The sequence below is a fragment of the Schistocerca serialis genome, chromosome 1 (genome assembly GCF_023864345.2).
Source record: "Schistocerca serialis cubense isolate TAMUIC-IGC-003099 chromosome 1, iqSchSeri2.2, whole genome shotgun sequence".
Lineage (NCBI taxonomy): Eukaryota > Metazoa > Arthropoda > Insecta > Orthoptera > Acrididae > Schistocerca > Schistocerca serialis.
Window position 1 is genome coordinate 1,121,134,968 of NC_064638.1, and position 9,150 is coordinate 1,121,144,117.

A 9,150-nucleotide genomic window follows, 5' to 3' on the forward strand; every position below is an offset into this window, starting at 1 on the left:
GATCCCTGGATGAATGCTTCTATTTTTTTCTGAGTGAGTTAATGTTGTCGAAGAAAAAACTCGTGGAATATATGCACAGGGACAGCAGAAGTAGATTTCCAAGAAACGTGAACGACGGTCCACACGAAGTTTGCGAGCTGATAGGCCGGATCAATGGGACCCACCTTTTCTGAGCTAAGAATATTCTTGGTTAGTGCACAAACTTGCCGCAAAATATAACACAACACGAGATAACAAAATGAAAGCAAGCAAAGTAAACACATTTCTGCGTCAGAGACAATAGAAAGACAGCGGCATTAAGTTTCTAAACTCGATCTGGAATGTGATACTACCAAGAAAGTCTTCCATCTACTCTCAGTACAAAGACTTTAAAATGACTGTTTCACCGGCTTTTGCAAGAGTTCTATGCCAGAAATCGTATGCATTGCGGTTTTTTTTCTACTTGGTGTTAATCTGTTCTCTGAGGGACACTTGCTGATGTTGCTGACTGCCCTATTAGCAACGTCATTTGTGTTACATTCTAGGTCTTTCACAATAACACTTGTGTCATCTGCAAAGATCAATACTTTTTTATTCATCTGTCATGCTCAGCGGTAGGTCGTTGATACAATCAAGAAGAGCAATGAACCGAGAACAGATCCCTGTGGCACCCATCGCTGAACACAACTGTAATCATATTCTGATCTCTCCACTGTTTATTGAACCTTCTACTTCCTACTTTCCACATACGAAACGATCCACAGAGTTTTTTTTTTTTCTCTGCTTCCGTAATGTTCCGCCTTACGTAGAAGTATTGCATGATCAACACAATCAAATTCTTTTCTTAAATGAAAGAAAATGTATACTGTTGTCAACCTGTCGTTTAGCCCAGCTACGTTACTATATTTTTTTTAGATATCCCTTCCCTGAAAAGCCGGCCGGAGTGGCCGAGCGGTTCTAGGCGCTACAGTCTGGAACTGCGCGACCGCTACGGTCGCAGGTTCGAATCCTGCCTCGTGCATGGATGTGTGTGATGTCCTTAGGTTAGTTAGGTTTAAGTAGTTCTAAGTTCTAGGGAACTGATGACCTCAGCAGTTAAGTCCCATAGTGCTCAGAGCCATTTGAACCTTCCCTGAAAGCAAACTGCTGGTCTGGCAGCGAGTTATGTGCACTGAAACGTTCCACTTCAGTCCAACACGTTGCTTTACTCAAAAACTGGTAGGAAATAAATTGGCCTTTCAATGTCTACTTTCTCTCTCTCAGTATTTCAATTTGTCAGGAAACTGACCATACCTGAAACAAACACTGTACACTACAAACTTAATGCTTGGTGCACTGATCTCTATAATCTTACTTCAAATTTCATCATACTCATGTAGGTCTGTACTTTTTAATGAAGTAATAATGGACACAATGTAATCTTATTTCCTTTCCTGATGTGATATACACTACTGGCCAATAAAATTGCCACACACCGAAGATAACGTGCTGCAGACGCGAAATTTAACCGACAGGAAGAAGATGCTGCGATATGCAAATCATTAGCTTTTCAGAGCATTCACACAAGGTTGGCGCCGGTAGCGACACTTACAACGTGCTGACATGAGGAAAGTTTCCAACCGATTTCTCATACACAAAGAGCAGTTGACCGGCGTTGCCTGATGAAGCGTTGTTGCGATGCCTCGTGTAAGGAGGAGAAATGCGTACCATCACGTTTGCGACTTTGATAAAGGTCGGATTGTAGCCTATCGCCATTGCGGTTTATCGTATCGCGACATTGCTACTCGAGTTGGTAGAGATCCAATGACTGTTAGCAGAATATGGAATCGGTAAGTTCAGGAGGGTAATACGGAACGCCGTGCTGGATCCAAACGGCCTCGTATCACTAGCAGTCGAGATGACAGTCATCTTATCCGCATGGCTGTAACGGATCGTGCAGCCACGTCTCAATCCCTCAGTCAACAGATGGGGACGTTTGGAAGACAACAACCATCTGTACGAACAGTTCGACGACGTTTGCAGCAGCATGGACTGTCAGCTCGGAGACCATGGCTGCGGTTACCCGTGACGCTGCATCACAGACAGGAACGCCTGCGATGGTGTACTGAATGACGAACCTGGGTGCACGAATGGCAAAACGTCATTTTTTCGGATGAATCTAGGTTCTGTTTACAGCATCATGATGGTCGCATCCGTGTTTGGCGGCATCGCTGTGAACGCACATAGGAAACGTGTATTCGTCATCGCCATACTGGCGTATCAACCGGCGTGATGGTATGGAGTGCCATTGGTTACACGTCTCGGTCACCTCTTGTTCGCACTGAGGGCACTTTGAACAGTGGATGTTATATTTCAGATGTGTTACTACCCGTGGCTCTACGCAAAAAATTCCGTCCGTCTAGTGGTCCGTCATACATAAAAACTGTTGTGGCGTAACAAGACAGCTACGCCACACTGAAGTAGCCGAAAGGCACGCGTTTAGCAGGCAAGTTATAGGTCTGTAACAGGATACGTGATGAATGTGATAAAGAAAAGACCGTAGCTACTAGAACACTTAACTTTTATATCTTCCTTTGGTATACAGCATTGTTGATGATACAAGTGAGACTCATTAAGATACATGCAATGGTACAAATGGCGCCTTGCTAGGTCGTAGCCAATAACTTAGCTGAAGGCTATTCTAACTGTCTCTCGGCAAATGAGAGAAAGGCTTCGTCAGTGTAGTCGCTAGCAAAGTCGTCGTACAACTGGGGCGAGTGCTATTCCGTATCTCGAGACCTGCCTTGTGGTGGCGCTCGGTCTGCGATCACACAGTGGCGACACGCGGGTCCGACATGTACTAAATGGACCGCGGCCGATTTGAAGCTACCACCTAGCAAGTGTGGTGTCTGGCGGTGACACCACAAAAACCATCCGTTTCTTGTAGTTAAGCATCTGTTATATTATCACAACAGTTTCATATCTACTGTACATCGATACGGGGTGCTAACCTTCTCGACATTCGCTCATCTGGAAAAATCTTGTGCTCTTGCATGGGTGCGGGACAGCAGTTACAGCCTCGGTTCACACTGTTCCTACACGGAACATGGAATGTAGCGGTCTGCTTCTGGTCTGCTGCAAGGAGCCTTGGTCAAAGACAATGCGAGATCTTCCTGTCTCTAACTGTATCCTAAGAGTGCGAGAATGCCCTGTGACTCCCATCCATATAGAGAAAGATTGTAAGTTATGCACTATGATCGACGTGCTAGATATTGGTAGGTCGCTGTCTGGTATACTTTGGTGTATATGTTCGAAAATTAACAATGAATGAACATACTGCACAGTCATCTACTTACACTCGTGTAGTACTAGCAAAGCAGTGGAGGGTCTGTTTAACGATGATACAGTAATTGGTAAGCATGCTGCCGTGTCATTGGTCGGTGTTGAATTTACGATAAAATTGCTAAAGCTGATCGCACTATCAACTGTGATGCTTATTGTTACAGTACATCAATGATGTCTTTTCCATCTCAACAGTCCACTGGTGTGCTATTGATTACCACATAATGACTGACTGACATCACTTGCTTGAGATGGAGAAAGAGTTTCTCTGGAGAAGGCAACACCTTCTGGGGATGGCTAGCACCGAAACAGTGATCGCGTGCATGGCAGCAATATGAGTAATCAATAAAATGGAACACAGCGCCGTCAACTATCCCATCACTGTGAATGAAGAGTTTAAATGTAGAGGTCGTCAATCATCTTGAGACAGCAGTCTGGAAATGCTCCACAATGCCTCAAAACTCTTCCATTTTCCTTATATTGTGACTGTCTTCTTTTTTTTTCAATCATCCAGTGTGTTGTGAGATCAGCAGCACCAACATGATTTACACGATGCCAAGGCTAGTTTTCTGGGGGAGCCAATGGACCAACACGTGTTAATGTCAGTTTAGAATCTGACACAGAAGTCGAAGTAGACCACGGCAGTGTACAAAGCGTGTTACAGCAGAAAAAGCTGTGTATCAAACAACGGAACAGGGGCCCTCTCCTGTGACTGATAACCTGTGGGAGAAGACTCTCGTACAGTACAGGCGATGAAACTTTACACTGGTCTGTGCAAGCGACGTCGATCACTGGCCACCTGCTCCAATGGATAAATACCTGTATATTTAATAAGATCGCTGCATATGCTCGATGCCCCTGCCCCTGCCTTTTTCCTGCCACCTTGTAAGTGTAGGGTAGAGTTTGAGTGTGTCTGTCGCTAGTTTCGAGTGGTATTGCGAAATTTTTTCCCAGCAGTATAACACCAGTTGTATGGCATCGTCAATTTTTGAGTTGTATTGCGATTTTAGGCCATCGTTGTGTAGTGCTATGCATACAGTTGTGTGATTAGGCCTTATCTTTGTGATTAATTACGAAATTTGGATTGATCTTTGCATCAGTTTCCCTACCAAAATAAATAAAGTACACTAGCCTAAATCTCTCCCGCATCTGGGCAGTTTCCATGTGAGGGCCGTGTGCACTTGGGCTTTCAAGCCAGTAGAATCAAGGTTCGAGTCCCAGAAAGGGTAGCTCCATTTTTAATTTCCCGTCAATTCCAAGCGCCTCTAGTGTTATAATTGTGTTGGGGGGTGCAATTGGGCATTCCGTCCTAGAAGACCCTGGTTAAAGGCCAGAAATTGTACCACCAATTTTAATTTACCTCCAGTTCCTGTTTGGGGGGCGGGGTAAGGCGTCAGCACAGCCCCAGGACAAAGGAATTCCCACGAAAATTCGACGTTCCTTCCTAAATTCGAAATTCACACCGATAGGGTAGGTTGGGGTAGGGGGAGGGTGGGAGGGGGAGGGGTAGCTGGAGCTGGGGCCACGAGGAGGATGAAAAAAACACGTGACGACATCTGGAGGTAGGGTGGGCGTGGTCGGGGGCGGCGGTGAGCGGGGATGGGTGGGGACAGGGGTGATTAATTGCTCAATTTAATTAATTTGCATATCAATTTGATATCATAATTGCGCTCGTAGCCCCACTACCCTACTACTCGTGACACAGTTGCCCACTTGCTTCAGACATTTGTAACACTCTGAACCTCCTGGTTGTCAGCATTTCGTATCAAAGCGTGACAAAGATGGCGCTCTGGCAGCTACACAATTGCACTACATGTTGAAAGGCGACGTTGAAACCATTATCAGTGCATCCACTATCCCTCAGGTGGCACATACCGTCATTGGACCAAGACTGACGTCGTCTTTCCTGATGTACTAATTTTTGTCTCCAGCAGTGAATTTAGTCTAATGTTAATACTAAATGGTCTCTTCTTCTTCATCTCCCTGGCCTTATACCGTGTCTGCATGGGGTCGGCGTGTTATTAAGGAAGTGGCATTGTTAGCAAGAGTGGGTGGCAGGGTGCTCTTCCTGAGACAAGCACAGAGGTGCTGAAACATGTTTGGGAACTTTGGAAAAAACGGTGTTTCGCATAACTGGCGGACCTTACGTCCAACAGGATCAGTTCTTTTACAGCGTCACACCCATTTACGCTGTAGTCCTCTCATCTGTCGGCAAACGATATTAAACGACATCCGCAGGTTTATATGAAGTATTTTTGCATTCAAAAACAGCACAGTGATTTCTGCCTTTGCTCTCTGATACTACAGAAAGAACAGCAAAAAGGGTAGTGAAAAAGAAATGCATTCTGTTAATGACAACTCGGGGATTTGGAATTCGGTTGCATTAACAATGCATGTGTAGTGTTCTACCTTCACGCTTCCTGCTTTCCGTATTCCTAATGACGTCACGCCTTTTCACCAATAGTCTGCGCAGGAAGCCAATATGGAATTCCTTTACCGCAGGTTTTACGTCGTCAGAGGACAGGTGGCAATTGGGTGTCGACAGCCGGCAATAGCGGCCTTGTGTTTCTCGAGAAAGGGACACTGGAAGCTAAGGAAGACGGACAGTCTGCAAAGACCCGTCTAGGAAGCACAACAAGTGAGCAACCGAGGCTAGGAAGATGTGTATACTCGGAGCGGCAAATTCGCATAGCCAATAGTAGGGTGGTGTCTGGACCTAAGCTAGCAGCCAAGAATTTGTTATCAACACGAAGTACGAATTCTGTTCCGGGGAAGCGGACGATACCTGAAGTCTTTCCTCCAGGAAATATAGTGCTGACGAGACCAATGTAGAGATCAATAAGCACAATGCTTGTTGTGTGTTCTCTTGAGCGGCAGTGCACAAGAAAAAAGGTGTGCTCGATAGGAACAGGGGTGTACAGACAGCTGTGTCTTGCTGTGTTTCGGTTACCTGCGCAGTTGTTCTGTTATTACAAGGATGGGGCCCATAAAATGCCTACTGTTGTTTCGGAAATAGGTTTCAGCAGGAGAGAATTCTAGGCAAACTAGACTCAGAGGGTATCTTATTTTATTGTCAGTTGCACTTCAGTCATTTAACTTTCTGACAAATAAATAGTGGGCCTCGCATTGAATTTTTGCTGCAGTTGATTTGGCCCTTTCGCCAGCATTGAAGAGACTGATTCTGCATTCACTAATTATCTGCTTATTATCATCTCTTGTTGATTAGCGGAATGTGTACTAGTTTGGGGCTTTTGTGTGTCGGCTCTAGTCGTTTTATTTTGTGTAATGTGTCATGAACTAGAGCCTACTATTTTATTTTTGTTTTCATTCCTTATAGCATCTACATCTACATCTACATCTACATTTATACTCCGCAAGCCACCCAACGGTGTGTGGCGGAGGGCACTTTACGTGCCACTGTCATTACCTCCCTTTCCTGTTCCAGTCGCGTATGGTTCGCGGGAAGAACGACTGTCTGAAAGCCTCCGTGCGCGCTCTAATCTCTCTAATTTTACATTCGTGATCTCCTCGGGAGGTATAAGTAGGGGGAAGCAATATATACGATACCTCATCCAGAAACGCACCCTGTCGAAACCTGGCGAGCAAGCTACACCGCGATGCAGAGCGCCTCTCTTGCAGAGTCTGCCACTTGAGTTTGTTAAACATCTCCGTAAAGCTATCACAGTTACCAAATAACCCTGTGACGAAACGCGCCGCTCTTCTTTGGATCTTCTCTATCTCATCCGTCAACCCGATCTGGCACGGATCCCACACTGATGAGCAATACTCAAGTATAGGTCGAACGAGTGTTTTGTAAGCCACCTCCTTTGTTGATGGACTACATTTTCTAAGGACTCTCCCAATGAATCTCAACCAGGTACCCGCCTTACCAACAATTAATTTTATATGATCATTCCACTTCAAATCGTTCCGCACGCATACTCCCAGATATTTTACAGAAGTAACTCCTACCAGTGTTTGTTCCGCTATCATATAATCATACAATAAAGGATCCTTCTTTCTATGTATTCGCAATACATTACATTTGTCTATGTTAAGGGTCAGTTGCCACTCCATGCACCAACTGCCTATCCGCTGCAGATCTTCCTGCATTTCGCTACAATTTTCTAATGCTGCAACTTCTCTGTATACTACAGCATCATCCGCGAAAAGCCGCATGGAACTTCCGACACTATCTACTAGGTCATTTATATATATTGTGAAAAGCAGTGGTCCCATAACACTCCCCTGTGGCACGCCAGAGGTTACTTTAACGTCCGTAGACGTCTCTCCATTGATAACAACATGCTGTGTTCTGTTTGCTAAAAACTCTTCAATCCAGCCACACAGCTGGTCTGATATTCCGTAGGCTCTTACTTCGTTTATCAGGCGACAGTGCGGAACTGCATCGAACGCCTTCCGGAAGTCAAGAAAAATAGCATCTACCTGAGAGCCTGTATCTAATATTTTCTGGGTCTCATGAACAAATAAAGCGAGTTGGGTCTCACACGATCGCTGTTTCCGGAATCCATGTTGATTCCTACGTAGTAGATTCTGGGTTTCCAAAAACGACATGATGCTCGAGCAAAAAACATGTTCTAAAATTCTACAACAAATCGACGTCAGAGATATAGGTCTATAGTTTTGCGCATCTGCTCGAAGACCCTTCTTGAAGACTGGGACTATCTTTGCTCTTTTCCAATCATTTGGAACCTTCCGTTCCTCTAGAGACTTGCGGTACACGGCTGTTAGAAGGGGGGCAAGTTCTTTCGCGTTCTCTGTGTAGAATCGAATTGGTATCCCATCAGGTCCAGTGGACTTTCCTCTGTTGAGTGATTCCAGTTGCTTTTCTATTCCTTGGACACTTATTTCGATGTCAGCCATTTTTTCGTTTGTGCTACGATTTAGAGAAGGAACTGCAGTGCGGTCTTCCTCTGTGAAACAGCTTTGGAAAAAGGTGTTAAGTATTTCAGCTTTACGCATGTCATCCTCTGTTTCAATGCCATCATCATCCCGGAGTGTCTGGATATGCTGTTTCGAGCCACATACTGATTTAACGTAAGACCAGAACTTCCTAGGATTTTCTGTCAAGTCGGTACATAGAGTTTTACTTTCGAATTCACTGAACGCTTCACGCATAGCCCTGCTTACGCTAACTTTGACATCGTTTAGCTTCTGTTTGTCTGAGAGGTTTTGGCTGCGTTTAAACTTAGAGTGAAGCTCTCTTTGCTTTCGCAGTAGTTTCCTAACTTTGTTGTTGTACCACGGTGGGTTTTTCCCGTCCCTCACAGTTTTACTCGGCACGTACCTGTCTAAAACGCATTTTACGATTGCCTTGAACTTTTTCCACAAACACTCAACATTGTCAGTGTCGAAACAGAAATTTTCGTTTTGATCTGTTAGGTAGTCTGAAATCTGCCTTCTATTACTCTTGCTAAACAGATAAACCTTCCTCCCTTTTTTTATATTCCTACTAACTTCCATATTCAGGGATGCTGCAACGGCCTTATGATCACTGATTCCCTGTTCTGTACATACAGAGTCGAAAAGTTCGGGTCTGTTTGTTATCAGTAGGTCCAAGATGTTATCTCCACGAGTCGGTTCTCTGTTTAATTGCTCGAGGTAATTTTCGGATAGTGCACTCAGTATAATGTCACTCGATGCTCTGTCCCTACCACCCGTCCTAAACATCTGAGTGTCCCAGTCTATATCTGGTAAATTGAAATCTCCACCTAAGACTATAACATGCTGAGAAAATTTATGTGAAATGTATTCCAAATTTTCTCTCAGTTGTTCTGCCACTAATGCTGCTGAGTCGGGAGGTCGGTAAAAGGAGACAATTATTAACCT